We start from the raw sequence: 20,733 nt of genomic DNA on the forward strand, positions 1-20,733 counted from the left end.
GTTGAGGTCGCGTTGGGAGTGGTGGTTCGGCAGACGGCCGCGGGAAATTTCAACGGCGCTGCCTCCGAGACCGTCCCCTCCCCCCCTCTTGGTTGGATGAATGAGCACTGGAGTGTAATCGGCGAGGCTCCTGTGGTAGCGCAGGAGTGGGAGGGGGGGGGGGAAGTAAGGGGTGTGGTGTGTGTAGTGGTGTTTTTGGCGGTTTTCGTGTGGTGGGGATGAGGCAGGACTCGAGAGAGAAGACAACGGTCCCTCCGTGCGCGTGGTCGGACTCGGGAAAATTCTTCCGCCGACGACACGAAACGATGCGGAAACAAGCATGCAGCAGCAGGTGTGGGGGAATCGCTGTTGGGGGGGAGCGGCAGAAGGGGGACGTGTTAGATTCGGAAAGGGGGGAGTTAATAATCGGAAACACGTCATCATTACGGAACGACTCTTTTCGGTGAATCCAGCTACTAACATTTACGGGGGAAACGGGTTGCTGTCGCGGTTAGAATGTTGGCTTCACATTCCGCGGGCCTGAGTTCAAGTAAAATCAAAATTTTCCGGAGTGATATCATGGAACAGCATATCGAATGGTATAAGAAGATATCATACTGCCTAAGAGCGGTTCCAGAATTTTTTTTCGTGGGCCTGACAGGCAAACGGACTTCTCATTTTGATATTAAAAATAACACACAACTATTACTGTACGGAATATTATATTTATTTTGTAATGAAAGTTAGTAATATAAAATTAAATGAATGAGACTGCTTAATACACAAAACTTAACGAACGTAATGAGAACTGTATTACAAATCTTGTGTATTTTTTAAGGGTATCAAGGGAGGGAAGGCACGTGCCCGAGTGCTCCTTACCCCCATAAATCCGCCTATGGTGCTTCCCACTAGTCTTATTTAACAGCTCACAACAGGTGTTTCTATTGCCTTGCAATCATCATCAATTAGTGTGCAGCAGAATATATTTGTTTCTCATTCTGGGTTCGAGTACCAGCAGTGGAAGAGTTTTTTCAGATGCTATCTTGTCTCCCAAAAATCCCTCCATGGAAAAAATCGTAGAAGGGCAAAGAATAAATACGCCACTATGAAAAATCTAGCGGATAGGAGAACAGCGTGAAACCAATCTTAGTATTGTTGAATGAATGATGATGTTCATCCTATCACCACTTGAGACCTTTATGGAGTGCACCTCAAGTTCAGCTCTGCGTCCGCCTGATGGGACGTTAAGCCGTGTTCTCCTTGGCGCCTTGGGGACAGGGTTAGCGTGAAGATTCGGAAAGGGGTAGTTAATATAATCGGAAACGCGTCATCATTACGGAACAATGCTTAGGGCGTGGTCTTAGGGGGTACATGCTATTTAGTAAATCCAGCGATAAGCGTTCACGGTGGAAATCTCGTCGCTTTGGTGGTCTGATTGTTGTATTTACAACCCGGAGGCCTGGGTTCAAGTACCGGCGATGGCAGAGGTTTTTCAGATTTTATCTCATCCCCACTTTCGGTGAAACCATGAGGTCAAGTTCAGCACTGCATCCGTCAGATAAGATGTTCAGGCGTGATCCTCTTGGTGCCAATTGGAAATGACTGTTCTATAATCCTAAATAAAATATAAAAATTATATTTCATTTACGATTTACCACTTGAATCGTGAATATTTAGTCAAGGTGTTACGTCAACAGTTCAGTGTGCATAGATAAAGAATGTAGTATTGAAACTAGTCAAGTTGACTGCTGTACATACGTTTTTACATTTTTTTACGTTTGCTTGTTTTAAGGAGCAAAATTGCATTCAGATTTCATTCCTAATTATGTTTTCTTTTATTTAAAATTTTTGGCGACTCTTTTGCGTAAATAACAGTGAGTGCATCACTTGACTTCAGCCGACGCCGATATACTACCTTAAAATATAACTGAGGAACAAGCCATTGATCACGGCCAATTGTTGATAATGCCGATGCATCTGAAATCTCCGGTAAAAAAAATCCCTGCATAATAAAATCCTAATTAACTAGAACTTTCTAAGATTTTTCATTTCACAAAAGATGGTTCTCAACAAAAAACGAGAAGCCTCAGATTGTTTCCTCAATATGCCAACCCCTTAAAGAGTCTATTCCCTCGAGCATCTCAGATGTCATCACAAGGCACGCAAAACTTCCTCAGTTATTCTTCTTACAAAATTAGAATGGATCATACTCTGAGGAAAGTCAGCATAATAAGGCCATAAAGAATGGCTGGCCTACCGGAACTAATTTCACAGGCTCGAATTGATGGATTGAACAAACATATTAGTTTCCCTTCAGCGCGTGATAGCAATTACTTACCCATCTCCTCGTTAAGGTGATACAGCATGCTCCATAACACAGCTGCCTTGAGATTCTTCGTCGTTACATAAGGTGAAATCCTGTGAACAAAAAAAATAAATCGTAAGTTAATTACGACAAGAGACTTATCAAACTTTGCGTCACTACTGATGTTGCACAATGGAAACGTTTATGGAGTGAGACACTGTTACTAAATATCTGATTCAATACATTTAATTTTTCATAATGACATTATGGGATTATAGTAAATAAACAAGGATTAAAAATCTCCATATCTCTGCGATGGCTTTTAATAACTCCAATGATTAACTAAATTAATTTTATAACCCGAAAAAGAAGTGTCATTTTACATTGGATTTTAACGAAATTTGAAACTCAACGTAAGCATTGTTCGCATCCAAACAAGATAGATAAGTTATAGCACTATATAGGGTTATTCTTAGTGATGGACCATTTTCAATTCTTCGCGTTTATTTATGTAATGCGAAATTTAACAAGCTTTTCACCATTGGAAAGAAGAAGATGAAATCTTTTTTTTTCAAAATGTGTTTAATCAATTTTATACAATGAATATAATTATTTGTTGAAATGAAAGGCAGTTGCCATTTTCCACAGTAATGTAATTCCTGGTGTTAGACTTCATAACATATGCCTGGTGACATACCTGGTGTTAGACTCAACAATAAATGAATAAACGAAATTTCTTAAATTGCAACTATCTACTGGAATTCAATACAATTCAGTCAGAGCCAGGTGTTGATCATATGGCCTCCATAAGACGCAGAAATTGAAAAACATATTAGTACTCCATCACGCTATATATTTCTCACACCATAGAAGTCATAATTTGATTATATCCCGCTGTTTGGCAGTTTTATTGATAAAGAGACAATAATCTATACTAATTTGTCGAAGTATTTCCCTGGGAATTAATTAATCGAATCAATTTATGGACGGTAGCAGGCACAGCTAAGTTTAATTGTACATTTCGTGATTACTTGATAGTATCTATTAGTTCACAAAGCCCATTACCTATGACACATTTCGCAGTATATAGTATTAGTCTCTACGTACTGCCAAATGCGAAGTCTTGCATTGGGAAACAAATTACTCGCACGAGACACCCTACCTGTTCCTAGGCCACTGGACAGTAGAGTGCAGGCAAGGAGAAGGAATTGGAAGGCCTAGTTTCAATCTCTAGGCTCGATCAGGAATAGACGTTGCACAATGAAGCAATTAGACACGACCAACAGCGCTGAAATAGCCAAGGATCGCCAACCCCGAGGAACTTTCTCCGCTGTAAATGGCAGCTCGTAATAGTCATTACCTGTCTGTTTTGAGTTGCAGCACGCCGGACCAATAAGGCCTGTATGCCATTTGGGTGGAAAAGGACGATAACCTTTTAAAGTGTCACAACTACGAAGAGACATTGCACTTACAATTACTCCCTTCATGCGGGTTTAAAATTACTATTTTACTACCTTCAACAGAATATATATTTATTTTGTTGCCACCAAAATACTCCATGACCATCGTTACTGTCAACAATCCTTAGATTAGTTTGAGCAGCTTTCCACTCAGTTCTCGTATTAGCTAATCTTTTCACACTTACGCATTTCTTCTCTCACACATTCTTCTTTATCTGTTCCATATATTAGGGTAGAATGGGTACGCCTTACGCCCAACCACAATTCCCCCTCTCCTCTTCCACCCTTAACCCCACAACCGTCCCCCTCCCTCTCTAGCTATATATTTCAGCGGTGTCTATCGTTTTTACATCACTCAACCTTGTTGAAGTGAAGCTTAAATCCTCCGTTGCGTTGAGAAGGGAATCTTGGATTCCGAAACCGGTACGCTTCTCCCGTACAGGTGGCAGTTCATTCGCTCGTTTTCGAGCAAATTCTCCCAGAGTAGAAACCACGGAGTAAGTATTGTGTGCGTGTGTGATTGATTGTGTATGTGTGTGATTTCTTAACTGAAGCAGCCTTAGCGAGGCCCCCCAAAACCCTCGCGAAGGTTTCTTCATTGTTGAACGAGTGTTAGTGAAGGGTTTCCGGTAGAGAAGCTGGGGTTGGTCACTACTGCGAATCTTCCCGTTCCAGCATACCAACACAGTGTTTTGTTTATACCTGTGACGAGGTCCCCTGTTACGGCCACTGGAGTTTTTCATTTCCCAGTAGAACAGGCACGCTTGTTCCAGGGTACGGTAGTGACAGTCGTCCTATTAGCAAAACTATTGGCAATAGCAAACTATGCAAGTGGATAGAGGAACAGCTTGCAGATCTGAACATATGTCACAGTATTTTTTCAGCTATCGCGCGCCGTAAACGCTAATAGGGACCCATATCGGCTTTCAATAATCAAAAGTAAATCTTTTTGTTCGATTTATTTTCATGATTTTTGTTACATGAATATAGATCGAAAGTTGAGAATTTTTCCCCGATATAAGATAGACATTCTCGGTTCAATAGCTGAGATTACTTTGTTAGGAAATTATTTTGTATCGAAATGGCGTTCATGGCCGTCATGTCTCAAGGTGTCGCCTATAAGGTTGTTCGTTTTCCTAATATGTTTTCTTGACTCCTGTCTTCTCTCTCCAAATATTCCAAACCTACACAATAGTGGCCATTTATAAATAGGATGTATATAATTTATTACTTTGATGTTCTCATGTGCTACATTGTAATATTACTAAAATGTCTTGTACCAGATGATGCTCTGTGAGCCGAAACGTGTCGTAGGCATTAAATAACTGTGGAAAAGGGCGAATACCTTTCATTTGAACAATTCTTTTAATTTATTACATAAAATCGATATAACACATTTTGAAAAGCTTTGAAACTTCCTTTTTCCATTGGTATAAAGCTTGTAAAATTTCGGATTTGTACTTGAATAAATACAAGGTATTGCAAATGGTCCATCATTAAGAATAACCCTATATAGTGTTATGACAACTATCTTGTTTGGATGCGAAAATACCTGGTGTTAGACTTTATAATAAATGAATATACGAAACTTCTTAAAAACTATATCCAGGAATTTAATACATTTCAATCATAGCCAGGTCACATTTATAATTATTAAATAATTATTAAAAACTAATTAATAATTACAAATTATTGAAGTCGTTAAATTGAGTTGACGTCACACATTATTAAAATAAAGCTTTGAACGTCATCTTCTCATTGGCAGGAAACTATTTCATTTTGGAATTGTACTTGAATAAATATGGAGTTTCGAAAATGGGTCCATCATTTAGAATAACCCTGTATTTACAAAAGAGAGTTTCCGTGGATAGCTTGACTCAAGCAGTCGCGAATCAACCTCGTTAGGAATTGTGCCGGTAACAGGCAAACGGAAAGTTGGAATACATGGACTACATAGACTCCGCCGTGAGGGTGGGGGGGGGGGGGGGAGTGAAGTCTGCCTTTTGTGCTCAGTCCACCTCACTTACCCCTTTGAGTCTTGATGCCCCACAAAAGGGATCGGATCCGACGAGAGGGGCGGGGTCCACTCGCTGAAAGGGGTTATTTTATCCTGACGCACGCGCAGCTTCATCCGCAGAGTCGCAGGCCCAGGGGAAAAGACAGGAAGGAGTCTTTGATGTCACGATAAGCCGAAAAACGATACGCGACAACTAGATTTAACGTCAGCATCTGGCACCGATTCACTCCGTAGCTATATAGTGTTATGACAGAGTCTGACAGAGTTTCTAACTTATTCAATTCAAATACAAAATAACGTTGAGAGCATGTTCCCCTGTAACACTCAATTTATACCTACTTAATATCATAACATAACGAATTTACGAAATGAACTACAGTAAAATAAATTTTAATTGATAAAGAATTACAGAAAGCGAGTACACACTGCAAAAAACATAGTTAGAAATACCAGTTTCTGATCGAACTCTTCGCAATTTGGATTCATATCGAGTATTGAATAGTACTTCTGTTACTTCTAGCAAACATGTTTGATAAGTGTAGTTTGATAAATGATATCTATCTCTCTAACATATAAAATTCTCGTGTCTCAGTTTTTCGTAGACAAACTTCTCCGAAACGGCTGAACCGATTACTATGAAATTTCGTGATTATGTTCAGTAAGACTGAGAATTAGTGATGGGTCGGTCATGAACGATCGAATCATATGACCAGGGTCATCTCCGAGATTGATCGGTGAACGGGATCATTCAGATGACCGAGAGGATCATTTCCTCCCGTCGGTCGTTCGTGACCGTGGACGTTCTCCATCAGTCGCGATCGTCGGTCATTCATGATTGTTCTAGACGCAGGTCATTCGTGATCGTGGTCGTTCTCCGTCAATCGCCAGCCATTAGGTCATTCGTGATTGCTCATTGCATAGGTCATTCTCAAACACAGTCCAATCGCTATCATTCTTCGAAGATGTCGCGGTTGATGAACGTCACTCGCGACCTGAATTGACCGTTTTTGACTGCTCTTTCACTCGTGGTGATGAATGGCATGGTATTGTAATCACTTTTAGAGACAATGTTCGTAATAATTGTAAAGTTTTCTATAATCGACATTTCAGGGTACCTATGGCCTTCATATCTCAGGTGATATGCCGAAAATCTTGAAAGAGCCCATTTATCTCTCATGCCTTTCAATTAGTTCCATTATTAATATTGACTTTCCATAAAAAAATATTGATCACTAACCCTATGGGTCACGAATGATTGGAAATTATCGTTGATTCTGTACCTTGAAAAACAATAAAAGGAGTGTAATAAACAACAATTAAGGCACATTCTATATTTGTAAATGTTTTGGAAGTAATTAAGATAAAAATTAACTAGTTTCTCGTTTTAATAAATGAAAAAAAACTTTATAGATTAATGATAATAACAACTCATCTCTCCTTTAACAAGATATACATAGATATTGTCCTTAAGAAGAAAGCGATAAGCGGGTCATGATTGACAACAGGGTAGTGATTGCCCCCTCGGTAGTGATTGCCCCCTCGGTCGTGATTGTCTACGCAGTCGTGATTGCCTACTCGGTCGTGATTGCCGTCCACTTTCCACAATCATGACCCATTCAATCATGACCTCCCGTTCATGACAGAGTCACTGAAATGAATTGTCACCGTGATTGGGATCACGAGAATGACCGACTAAGTCCATCACTACTGAGAATATGTTGTAAACTATTTTTCATTATTCCGCAGGGTCCATGAGGCCCTGGATTGGGCCATGAATCATTTCCATAACTAATGCATATAAAGTTCGTTATTAATGCCTGCAGATCTTTTTTCTTTTGCATATTTATATTAGTCATAATGGAAACATTTAGTTAAATCATATACCATTAGCAAGAAAAAGAAATGCACATTCTTGGAATTACAAATCAATTTTCGTTTTCCATGTGATTCACGGTGAAATTTGAATAGCAATACATAAAAATGCTGAAATTTTAGCGTTTTTTAGTTACTGTCCCCTTGACGACCGTCATTATTGCTTATGCAGTTTGACATTTCTTCTATCGATACATAATCTATCGATTTTTAACTTGACCATAGCAACCAGATGTAAATATAAGCGTGACGACTGGTGACATCTATGATGTGGTGATGAAAATGGGCAGAACGGACGAATAGCGAAGAGTGTAAACACAGAAATGATGGCTAAGGTAGTAATTTCCAACTGAAATGCTGTAAATTGGTTGCGTTTAAATAATCTCATCAGAGAAGAGATGTTAAAGAATATTCCATTGAATATTATAGAATAACGCTGGTAAATGATATTCTGGGGTTAAAAATAAGGAAGTTCTTTGATTTTAGGATTATCTTTCTGAAACATGATACAGAATTGACGCGATTGTCGAGATTCATAAAGGTATCATTGAAACATAAAAGTCCATCGTATTCCTTTCCTTATGTATATTTGCGAATAGGTTAGTAATATTACTTGTAATGTGAGGAAAATCTAACTCGCATACAGGATACTTGTGTGCTGTAAAAAGAATATACTTATACTTTTAAAAGTGACCTTACAGAGACAACTTGTTCGTTCGGCTACTGCACCGAATACCAATATTGAAATGACAGTGTTGAAGTTAATGAATTAACCAATTGCTAATTTAAATTAAAGAAATAAGCTAAAGGGTTGTCAAGGGTCAAGAGTTGTTGATTAGTTACAGGATAAATGGATCAGTCAAAGAGACAACAACGACTAGTATAATTTGAGATATATAAGATCATTATTTATGTTAATACTGTTGCTAATAGTTATTTATGGAGCAACAGAAGAACTGATTCTAATAGACAGCATTTGATATCTCCTGTTAGTCCTGATTTGTTAGCCAGATCGACTGACTTCGAGCATGGCATTTGCTTTCATTTAGCCCATTTCGATTTAAAATTTACTGCCATTGAATTCAACACTCAAAAAGGAGAAAGAGCATCCGAATTTTTTTTAATCAAATTAATTTAGAATTATTCTCAGTGATAATTGAATCTGCCTTCCCTATTAATGCTCAAACAAGCCAGAATCTCTCGAGCCCAGGATTAATTACAGACCATGGGGAAAGCTTGCCGGTGGACGTTGGCCCTGGGGCTCAGCGTTTGATTGCCGTCTTGGGCGCCGGAGAGAAGAAATATAATGGCACGAAATACAATTTTACAATTGGATAAGTTACCCACAAAGGGTTAATGGATGAGGATGTAGGGGCCAGAATTCCCTTTATCTGAACACGAAAACACTAGATTATATACCCATGGTCAAAGCCATCGAAGGAGTTCCATGATCTAGCAACTACTTCTAATTTTTCGCTTCGAGGCAACACTGACGCTGGCCATTCCAGTTTTTTCAGTATATTCCAGGCAATATGATTTAATTAAAGAAGCCACAAAAGTAAGAATTCAATGCCAACAATCAATAAATATTTTTATGCCGAAATAAATAAATAAATAAAAATACAAATAGGGTATGACAATCAGCAGGACAAACAAGAGAATGAGAAAAAGAAATTACCGAAGTGACTATTTTCACTTTTTTATCATTTTAGGAAAATTTTCCTTTTTGCACTTCCGAATTTTAATGCGTGCCTACACTTAAAATGTTATTTTATTATGATTTAACTTTGGAACAACTGGCTATAATGAATTTTTTTTTATAATAAAAATTACCCTGGCCAGCCCCCTACCCTGAATCTTATTGGCCAAAGGTCTATTGATCCATATTTGATGAATACAATACCTAAGGAAAATTCGAAAAAATGTCCCGATGCCGAAAGAGTGAAGACGCGAATTATTATAATTGCAAAAAGATTGCTCACTTGTAATTTCTCCCCCTCCTAGTATTCCTAATTTTATTTCATACTTCAACTTCAGTCGTCAGAGTGCTGCATCAGGTAAAATAGTTTTTAATATTTCTTACTAAAAATAATGTTATTGGAATGCATTTTTTATCGTTACTGTTAAGTGAGTAAAAAATGAACTTCGGTGTATTAGCACCACTAATGCTAATCCTTAATATACTTCAAGTGTAACTGAGGCGTCACTGAAAATCACATTGTTTTTATAAAGCCTTAGGTATCTACTGAATACTTATCAAGCAATCGGCAAGGTCTAGGAGTCTGGTTACGTTACGATTGAAATTGTGAAGTAAAGTGTCATGAAAGAGATTTTCAAGCCTTAATCCTGAATTTTGTCACACTTTAAAAATGGAATGGGTGTTTTTCTTAACTTGCCTCACCGACTGAGAGAAATTTCTTGAAATAATATAAAGAAATCTCACTTGCATATTTTTTTAACGACCACCAGGGAAGACGGAAAAAACAAAAGAAAAGGCAAAGGACGTAATTGGGTAGGGCGAAATTTTAATCCGTTAAACGAGTCGTGGTTCCCCGCCATGGCTTAATTATCTCCCTCGACTTGCGCCGGGCACATTATCTTCGGTATTTTTTATTACCCTTCACTTCCCACGCGAGAGCTTTCGAAGCGAAAAAAATGGAGAACAGTCGACCAAGCAGGTGATATATTGGACTAGAAGGATCGCAAAATTTGATGCAAAAATCCTACAAGCTTTAATTCAAACTTTAAAACCTTAGTCATTCGGCAAGGACACTCGGATTATGAAACCCTATAACTATCAAAATAATCATCAAATGAAACATGTAGTACTTGATAAATCAACACTAAAAATATTTAAGCATCTGAATGTATTTTAATATTAACAATAAAGATAATATTAAGATTACTGTGTAACAGCAAAGTCAAGATGCATTGGGTGGAAAAAGAATTATCAGAAGTGCAATTCGATCCCACGATCTCTAACGCGGACAAAATTCACCATACCAGAATAACGGGTAAGATGATTTTGATTCTAGCGCATTAGTGACGGTAAACTTCGACGAGAGATAGAACTCGGCCCCAATATTAGCAACAAGAAGCATTAAGTATACACAATAATATTTTTTAACTCGAACTCTGCCAAAATTTTCTTCAATTAGATCATAATAATCACTCCAAAGACCAAAATGTATTTCCAACTTGAGATTAATTGAAAGACGGCATAAATCAAATCAGCTCTAAAATTCATCCGTTGCCACAGCAATCTAACAAAAAAGGATTCAGAGATAAAGTGAGAGTTTCCCATAGATAATGAAGATATGAACTTTTTTTCCGAAAGGTAACTAATTTAACCTCACTTACGGCCTGCATTTATTTTTCATTAGCCCTTAGCTTATGGGTTGGTCCAATAACTCTAATATATTTAAGATCTGTAAATTATAAAATATACACTCGTATGTGCAGCACAACATTTTAGTATCCTTTTAGCTTTTCACGATACTTTTAATACAAATTGAAATTTCATACACTACTTCTGAGATGCATAGCTTGCTTCTTTTGCCACAGCACATTGATTTTCGACAGACCTGGGTGATTTTTAAAATTAACACTTTCGCTTCAACTCAAGGATGTATTAAAATTTCATAGACTCAGTATTATTAGTTTTATTTTTACGGAGTTGGAATATCATAACATGTCTGTTGGGTCACTATAATAATTTTTAAGGTTAAATTAATAAGTGCGAAATAAATTCTTCTGGGAGACATTTACTTGGTTCCTCCTCGTTGCGGTGAACGCTGAAACATTTAAGTTCAACGTATAACTCAAATTCGTGGGATGCTCAGAAATCGTCAATAGAAGGATTGAAAAACCTACGAAATCGTGAAATAGATGACTTTTTTTATCGACCATTTGTAATTGGATGAAACTAGCGCTAATTTTGGGTCATAGTTAAAAGTGAAAAATAAATTCTCCTAGAAACTTTTCACCTCATTTTTCCTCATTATATTTCTGTTAGGAAATAATTATCATTTAGAGGTTAGATTAAAACGCGAATAAAAAATCTCCTAGAAAATTTACGTGTGATTTCTCCTCATTATATTTCTGTTCGGACATAATTATCATTTTGAGATTAGATTAAAAAGTGCAATATTAATTCTCGTGGAAAATGTTCACCTGAATTTTCTTCATAGCTATGAACGCGGTGACATCAAGTTCAGCGGAGAACTCAAATTCGTGGGATAATAAGAAATCGTGGATAGAAGAATTGAAGAACCTCCGAAGTTGATGACTTTTTATCCGCCATTTGCAATTGGATAAAGCTAGCTTTAATGTTGGGTTGGATAAAAAAGTGAAAAATAAATTCTCATGGAAAATTTTCATCTGATTTCTCCTCGTTACATTTCTGCTAGGATATAATTATCATTTTGCGGCCAAATTAAAAGGTGCAAATTATTTTTTCTTGCAAAATATTCACCTGTTTCTCCTCATTGCGGTTTACGCTGGAACATCAAAATTGAACGGAAAACTCAAATTCGCGGGATGCTCAGAAATCGTGGATAGAAGCACTGAAGAACCAGCGAAATCACCTAGTTGATGACTTTTTTATCGACCATTTGCAATTGGATGAAACTAGCGTTAATTCTGGGCCCGGATCCGCAATCGAACATCAACGGCGTAATTTGTTTTTGCTTTTTTTTCTCTTCGATATTTTTTTTTTCGCGCGGAGGCTCACTTCGTCACAGTCCGACCAAATCCCCTTCACTGATGTGGATTATCGAGAATTTCGCTCGGAAAAGGATTTTGGGGAAGGAAATGTGCCCACGTTCGCAGGTTGCAGTTGACAAGTTACAAGAGTTCCAAAAGTATTAAAAAAAGGAATGAAATGGTAAAAAAAATTGGCGAAATCGATAATGCCTGCCTACTTCTTTTTTTAATTCCTCCGGGCCGAAATGTCTAAAAATACGCACGTGGTGAATAAAGTGGATGCTGCGTCAGCGCTAAGCAAAAAAAAATACGCTGGTGTGTGTCCGAAAAGAGAATCTTTCTGTGCTCGCGACATTGTGGTGATGACAGTCGCTCGTGTCCACGGGGGAAAATTCTATCAATTAATGTCCTGACCTTTTCACGTATTTATCTATGAACTTTTTCCTCTTCCCCGAAAAAACTTTTTCGTTAATAGAGTGGATTCCTATTTCTTTTTTATAGCCTAAGTCGAAAGATTATTACTTCTGGAGTACGTATTTCACGCTTTTAGATTTTTAAATGACGATATCAATTTATCGCGATTAAATGAAAAGTGAAAATTTTCAAGCGCGCGAAAACGCGACGGCTAAGTTTGAATGCTGGGAAAAGCCGGTGTGTCGTCATACTGGTTCCGGCTCCCGCCGTGTGAGACCACCTTCGTGCGAGCTACGGGGTGTAGACTGCTAGCAGGTAGCGCTTGGCTTAAAAAAGGAATATTAATACCTTATCAAGCGAAGGAAACTTTCCGACCATAGGAAGTTTTAATAGGTGATCATTAAGAGATGTTTCCCTGAGCTCTGTGCCTCATGCGTGCATTGGTAATCTCAGACGATATAAAACTCCTATCTACTCGTATAGAAACTACGTCCATGTGACATCACGTGGAGTGGAATCGCATAGGCGCCAATCTGGACTTTTCAAATGAGGTTAAAATTGACCATTAACATTCGTATAAACTGGGATATCTAAAACCAAATAATTTGTACATTATGAATGCACTAATGTTGGGTTACGAATCGCAATAAATGCCTTTCGTTTTCTTTGATGAAGGAAACTGCCCTATTCTTGAAATGGCACACTATGAATTCCTGAAAAGGCACACTATTTGAATGACACACACAGACAATGACAGCAGCGGAGAAATCAAAGGAAAAGGCTTGAGAAATGTAGAAAGGCTGAAGAATGATGAGGATCAAATGGATCCGCCAAGTAATGTGGAAGTTCTAAGAAGATTGGGAGAGAAGAGAAGCCTGATAAAAGCTTAAGAAGAAGACGGAAACTTCTTTTAATCTTTTCCGCAATAACGATGACCCGTTGAGTTTTTCAGAGTGTAGCAAGCAAATATTTCGTCTATAAAAGCCACAAAAGATTGAATTTACTTCTATAATAAATGAATAAATATTTTTGCGACGAAATAAGAAAAACATACGTATATTATTTACATTGGATCCTACGCTAAGATCATCAGGTCCAATAAATATATTTCCTTGGATATAATTTATGCTATGAATTACTAAAAATAATTATTTTAAAAACAATTTTCCCTAAATTTTAGACGTGAGGTAATGAAAGCTGCGGAGAAATGAAGAGTGGAGGATAGCCATCTAAAGCGCCACAACCAAGATATTCTTATCCGCTGTGCGGGTCCAATACATATCTTTCCTTGAATATCATTTATGCGATTATTATTATAGTATTCTACCGATTAAGGTAGGTTTCCATGGAGTAATAAAGAAGTGATCTGGGAGCCACCCTTTCCTTCCAGCACTGCCTTCCTCAATTCACTGTTAGGCCTACTCCCTTTCAATCTATCTAAAATTACTATTCTTTTTCTTCCCCTCCCTCGTTTCCCTAACATTCTACCCTCTAACACCATTTTCAACATCCCCTCCCCGCTAACTACTCCTCTCATCCATACCTTCTGTCTCCTCCGTATCTCATCTAAAAGCTGCCTCTCCTCGCCAACCACATCCAGCACTTCGTCGTTCCTTTTCCTCTCCATTCATTTCACCTTCTTCGTAAAAAAAAGCATTTGGAAAGGCTACAGCCATGAATGAAAATGTAAGGTATATAAAAGAGCCAGCAAAATGCGTTGCCTAGCACCATTGAAAATAATTCAACTGTCAGGATGGCCGAGCGGTCTAAGGCGCCAGACTCAAGATATTCTTGCCCGCCATGCGGGTGATGTGAATTCTGGTCCTCGTAAGAGGGCGTGGGTTCGAATCCCACTTCTGACAAACTTTTTTTCGCCTGCGATGACTCGGCAAACTTATTAACACCCGACATTTCCACGCAATCTATAATGCGGGATCGGTAACTAAATGTTTCTGCAGCATTACGAGGAATATTCGAATCCCATTTCTGACAAACTTATTTCGCTTGCGATGATTAGAAACTTACGAAAAGACGCTGTCCCCACTTTTTTTAACACTACTATGAATTTTCAGCTCGGCTTGAATATAAACACATGAAATTCATTCTGACCATCGTATACCCAGTCGAAAAGTTTGGAAGATAATTAACACATGTACACATAAGAGTAAAAAATAAGGTGATAAGTTTGTTAATTAAGTAAGTGCAATAAGTTTAAAAACCATTTTTAACCCAAAAGTGTAGCTTAGCGAGATAACATATATATTTTTAAGAACAAATTATAAGGTCATACGATTGGCCCTTGCCCGCCATGTCTCTTTAGCAAGGTTCATACAGCTCCGTAGCGCGCTTTCAATTAGAATCAGCCGTACTTAGTCTTGTTTTGGTCGTGAAGTTCGCCCAAAGTCAAACATTTGACGTCATTTCCCGAAACTATGGAAATATTAGCAGCCGTATAATACTACAAGGTAGATTGAAATTTGTCCTGAGAAAGGACTTCATAATCATAAATTCGGTTGATTAATAAAGACGAAAAATCGTGATTATTACGATTGATTTCTTCCTTCAAAGAAAGAAGTACGAAGTAGGGGAGTAAGCTGCCGAATCATGTGTTTTATTTCAAACCTGCAGGTATAATTTTTATTCATTGTCATCGGAATAGAACTACGGATGTAACGCTAGTTGCCATACGGAACTAAAGAAATTGCATAGCGTAGTGCCCCGGTACGTCTAAGGTCCATGGTTCGCCTCCGTCCAGAGGAATTTTTATCCCTTGATAATTCCTTCAAACTGCCGAATCATGTCGGTGACAAATCAGATATCCCGAATACAAACCCGAAAATCAAATGTACCTACCTATTATGGGGGACACATTACCTCTGCAAAGTCAGGACCGCCATCATCAGTCTGCAAGATAAATAAGTTTTCTTTCCGACGGCATGTTATTCTTGGTCTAGTTCACGGCCATGGAAATTAAAACCCGTCGCATCATATAAACTTTTTCGACGCATAAATGGAATAACGGCAGCTTACCTTTCCCTGAGGCAACGAACGAACAACTGAACCGGAACACTAATGACGTCACTAACTCATGAAAAATGGGCGGCGGTGCACGTATGTACTATGATTCATTGTACTAGATAAGGGAAAGAACTTCTCCACATGTGGCCCTCATCACTCTTCACTCTGTATGTTCTGGAGCCCAAAACTTCAGAGACTGTTCCCGCAACCCAGTCATCGGCATGACCATTTGTGCACCGCCTGGCCATGACTCTGTCTCCCACTTGCAACTTACTCGATTTATTCCTTCAAACCCACGAGAGAATGGCTGAAAATAGTCGTAGATCTTTCCCATCCATCCAAAGAATCGTATCTTAAAGAAATGCGATAGTGAGGGACCCCATCGATTTCTCCAGACGAGGAAGCTGGTCCTTTTGTGACGAGCGTTGGCCATTTCGAAAGGTCAGCAGAGAACCACGTGCTCATACGGCTCGAGAAGACATTAAGTGGAAAGTTGTGTCCCCGCCGTTTTCATTTTTTTTATTCCCATCCATTTTTCGGCGGAGAGGGTCCACTGACCTTCCCGAGCATCTTCGCGGTTTCCTCGACAACGACTCGCCCAGCAAAAACAAGGCGAAGCGTAGGGGAGAAAGGAGAGTGAGGGAGACGCCTTGTTATCGCTTTCGTAACAGGTCGTGGTGTAGAATCCGTCACCACCACGTGCCTCCTCACGCACCAAAAAGCCCGCTGGACTTATACGAATGTTCAACCGGATGTCGCTCACGCCTTAAGTTCAGCATCAAAAGATTTAGAGCTGTAGGCATCGAGGACCTACCAGGGAGATGAAAAGTTAACAGTAAACTTCCCTTTTCGCTTCATCGGTCTTTTTTGGTGACCTACGTTCGGTCTTAGATTTGAAAACAAATAAGTTGTATTTACATAGTTTTAGCTACATATCATATTTTTGAAGTCTATTTTATATCATTTAGTGCTATTAACAGCATGGTATGATCACGTGTTTAGGAAGTGAAAATTATTTAATATAAAATGGCGGTCGTTCCCAAATCGCAACACGTCTCTTTATACCAGTGCGATGTAAGAAGTCTTAAAAAAGCTGCCGTGAAAAGACTATTCCAAATCATAAACACTTCTTCAAAAGACTTATAAATTTTATTTCAATTATTGTAGATTTTTGATCGAGCAAAAAAACTACATATATATTATTAATGTCAAAGATATGACTTATTTAACTTTTTTCGTTCCTTATGTAACGATATTTTAATGCAGTGGTTTGCTCTATTAAGGGATCTAAAAAAATAACCTAAAATAGCTTACCTCCCTGCCTCTCATTGTCGTTGAAATATAATTTCCTAATTTTGGCCTCCAGTAGGAAACCGGTTGCCTAAATCGCACCGTTTTTAAGAGGTTTGAAATTGAATTTTTATGCATGCGTTCAACTTGGAATTGATTGTCCCCAAAAATTGCGAAAGAGGTAGACATTCCTCCTCATATTAATCAGCATAAAAAACTTATTCTGCGTCACTTATTTTTTAGTTAATTTGTTTTTTTTTCAAAATTGGTGCGATTTAGGCAACTTTCCCCTACCCGATAATGAGGGAAGAATGTCCACTATCGCCTTTGGTCTTTGATGTGTACGCTGAGGAGCTGGTTAGAGAGGTGTGGGATGAGTTGGAAGCTGGAGTAAATGTGGGAGGAATTATTGTAAAATAAGTGACGTTCGCGGATGATCTGGCGTTGATTAGGCAGACAGCGAAGGGGCTGCAGCCTCTAGTGGATGCGTTAGACAAGCGTTGCGAGGAGAATAGAAAGGGGATTAATCACAAAAAGACCGATGCTATGCGGTTTTGTAAATCACAGTTTGTTGCAATGTTTGTTTTGTAAATCGCGAGAAGAACTGCTAGACTCAAGATAAAAATTCAATTCAACTATTTTGGCAGCACATTAGAGGAAAACGCATACGGAAGCAAGGAAATCAGGAAGAGATATGCGTTAGCAAAGGAAGCGTATATGAACAGGAAGGATCTCATGAGAAAAACGTTTTGTAGGAGTATAAATAAAAAATTGGTGAAGAGTCTACTCTGGGGTGTAACGATTTACGGAGTGGAAACAAGGACCCTAAGGAAGTAGGACGAGAGAAGACTGGAGGCCTTCGAAATGTGGATCTGGAGAAGAATGGACAACGTGAAGGGGAGTGAGAGGAGAACGACGAAGTGCTGGACATGGTGGGTGAGGAGGGGCAGCTTCTAGATGAGATACGGCGGAGATATAAGGTATGGATGGAGCGAGTGCTGATCGGGGAGGGGATGTTGAAAAGTGTTATAGGGTAGAATTTTGGGTAAAGGAAGGAGAGTAAGGAATAAAATAGTGTTTTTAAATAGGATGGAAAGAAGTAGGCCTTATTATAAAGAAGATTTAAAAGGGTAGCCCATGTAAATTGGGGATAACGGGAGAATACCTCTAATATGCAAAAAACGTCCCACATATACAGTGTACTCAAACGATTTCATTAAAAATTCAAAAAAATACCGATTTCGTGTAAAAAAATAAGGCCCAAGTGAGAATTGATTACTGTTCATAAATAAAAATTATGAAATGTTACCCACTTACAGAATGTATACGCTGATATAAAGCAACGCGATCTGTCGCAACCCTTCCGCTTAAGTCTAACAATAAGCTGCCTGCGCGTCACACCCCTTGACTAACCCATATATTAAAGCTGATAGCGAGATGCGATTACTTTATTCTAGTTCCACAGTATCCCTTGGTGAGGTGTGATCCATTCACTCCGCTAATGGACGGAATGGGTTGGCAAAGAAAAGATAATATGAGTTTACTGTGGATTATTGGGGGCTGAGTGAGGTGTTTTAAGGCATCAATCCCAGCACTCAGGAGGAATAACCATAGGTAATTATGAGTCGTATGTTATTGGTAACTAAAAATGCTTTTAGCAAGAGATGGCACTCCGAAAACCTTAACCCAGTAGAGCATAAAGTACTCTAGAATTACTCCGTTAAAGTATATGAATTTGATTTTATAATTAAAACATACATCACTAAAATAAATAATTATGGTGCACATATAAGAGCAGCCATTATCAGATTTGCTACGAGATCCGACCCCCCGTATATGGCGGACGGTCAGATTCCAGCGATTATAAGAGATAAAATAGTATGGAAAATTTAGAAAAAATACAAAATAAAAAGCTCAATCTATTGAACAAAAATGCGCGGGGAAATTATGAACATGTTTTGCTATATACTTCCATAAAAAAATCATTTATTAACCTCGCATGGGCGACTGAAAAGTCTTTCAATGCCATGTCTCAAATAAATGCTCCTTAACACGATAAATTCACGGGAGCAACCAAGATATTAGCAAATCGGTGAATACTGACATCCATTTAAACGTGCTATAGTATCACTATGTAGTGCATCCCAACTAGAGCTCATAAGAAAATAAAATAAGTGCGTCCGAGATATCGGAATGAATTATGCATATTTTAATTATAAAATCAAATTCATATATTTTAACGGAGTAATTCTAGAATGGGTTAATGCACATTCTTTTACATTCAAACTGAAGTTCACAATAGTTTCCTATTACCTAATCTGATTTTCATTGTTTAAATGTATGCATTAACTCGTAAATGGAATACTGATGTCGGAAGCATAGCATCCTCGCGGCTAGAGCGTTTAGCCACTGACCGGCTTAATATTCGGATGAAGTTTTTGTACTGGCCCTGAAAAACTCCAACAGTGCGAAATAACCCAAGGACAGAAACTGACCCCCTTCCAGGAATGTGTGTAATTCATACACAAATGGCTAAATGTAGGCCCAAACTAATTAGGGAATCAAGTAAAATATTTTCACAATTCTGCAACAAATATTTTTCTAGGATTTTTCATTTGAATTATATATGTTTCTTAATTATTTGTTATCATGTAATGACGATTACGGAACGTTTGCATTGAGTGTTTAAAAAGCACTATTTCAGTCTCCTCTTCCTTCATCTCCTCTTTAATTCGCAGTAAGGCCTTCTCTCTTTCATTCTATCTAAAACCCTATTATCCTTTCCTTCCTCTCCCTCGTTTACCCAACATTCTACTCTCCAATACTGCTCTCAAAATCCCTTATCCGCAAAGTACTTGCTCCATCCATACCTTCTGTCTCCTCCGTATCTCATCTAAAAGCTACCTCTCCTCGCCAACCATACCAGCACTTCGTCGTTCCTTTTCCTTTCCGTCCATTTCACCCTCTCCATTCTTCTCCATACCCACATCTCGAATGCCTCCAATCTTCTCTCGTCTTCCCTCCTCAGTGTCCACGTTTCCGCACCGTAGAGAGCTACAGTCCAGATCAACCTCTTCATTAACCTTTTCTTTAAACTCTTACTTAACGATCCTCTCAGAAGCTCCTTCATGTCAATGAAATCCTTGCGAATACAATTCGCTTCCTGATGTCGTTAATAGTGTATCTATTTTCCTCCAATGTGCTGCCGAAATATATATTGCTCTACCTGCTCAAGTTTTTCCCCACCTACTATTATCTTGAGTCTCGAACGCCTTCAATCTTCTTTCGTCCTCCTTCATAAGTGTCCAATTTCCGCACGGTAAACCACTAACTACAGAATAGACACTTTATTAGCCTTTTCTTTAAACTCTTACAGATGGTTATCTCATCAGTGCTTACCTATTCACGAACGCCTACTTTGCAAACGAAAATCTTTTCATGATGTCCGTACTGCTGAATCAATTTTCTTCTAATATGCTGCACATATAGTTAAGCTGCTCCCTCTGTTCAAGTTTTTTGTCCACCAAATGTAATATCCAGCCTCGCATCCCCAGCTGGCGATGCTTAAAAAAAACCACGATGCTTAACATTAGCAATTGAGATTTTTAAAAATTATTTCTACAATCTATGCCTGACATTGCTGCAAGACGGTGAATCGCGTCGCGCAATAGGGT

General features: G+C 38.5%; 1 long non-coding RNA gene and 1 other non-coding gene across 2 annotated transcripts in view; one reads left to right on the forward strand and one right to left on the reverse strand.

The window, feature by feature from the left end:
- The window catches only part of LOC124161248, a 356,365-nt gene that overhangs the window by 104,452 nt on the left and 231,180 nt on the right, over nt 1-20,733 (reverse strand). Inside the window, exon 4 of the long non-coding RNA XR_006865351.1 lies at nt 2,318-2,397. This is a non-coding gene — a long non-coding RNA (uncharacterized LOC124161248). The remainder of the gene's footprint in view (nt 1-2,317; nt 2,398-20,733) is intronic.
- Trnal-caa lies at nt 14,499-14,613 on the forward strand. Its single transcript has 2 exons — nt 14,499-14,536; nt 14,568-14,613. It is a non-coding gene; the product is annotated as a tRNA-Leu (tRNA).

This window comes from Ischnura elegans, chromosome 6 (assembly GCF_921293095.1).
Source record: "Ischnura elegans chromosome 6, ioIscEleg1.1, whole genome shotgun sequence".
Lineage (NCBI taxonomy): Eukaryota > Metazoa > Arthropoda > Insecta > Odonata > Coenagrionidae > Ischnura > Ischnura elegans.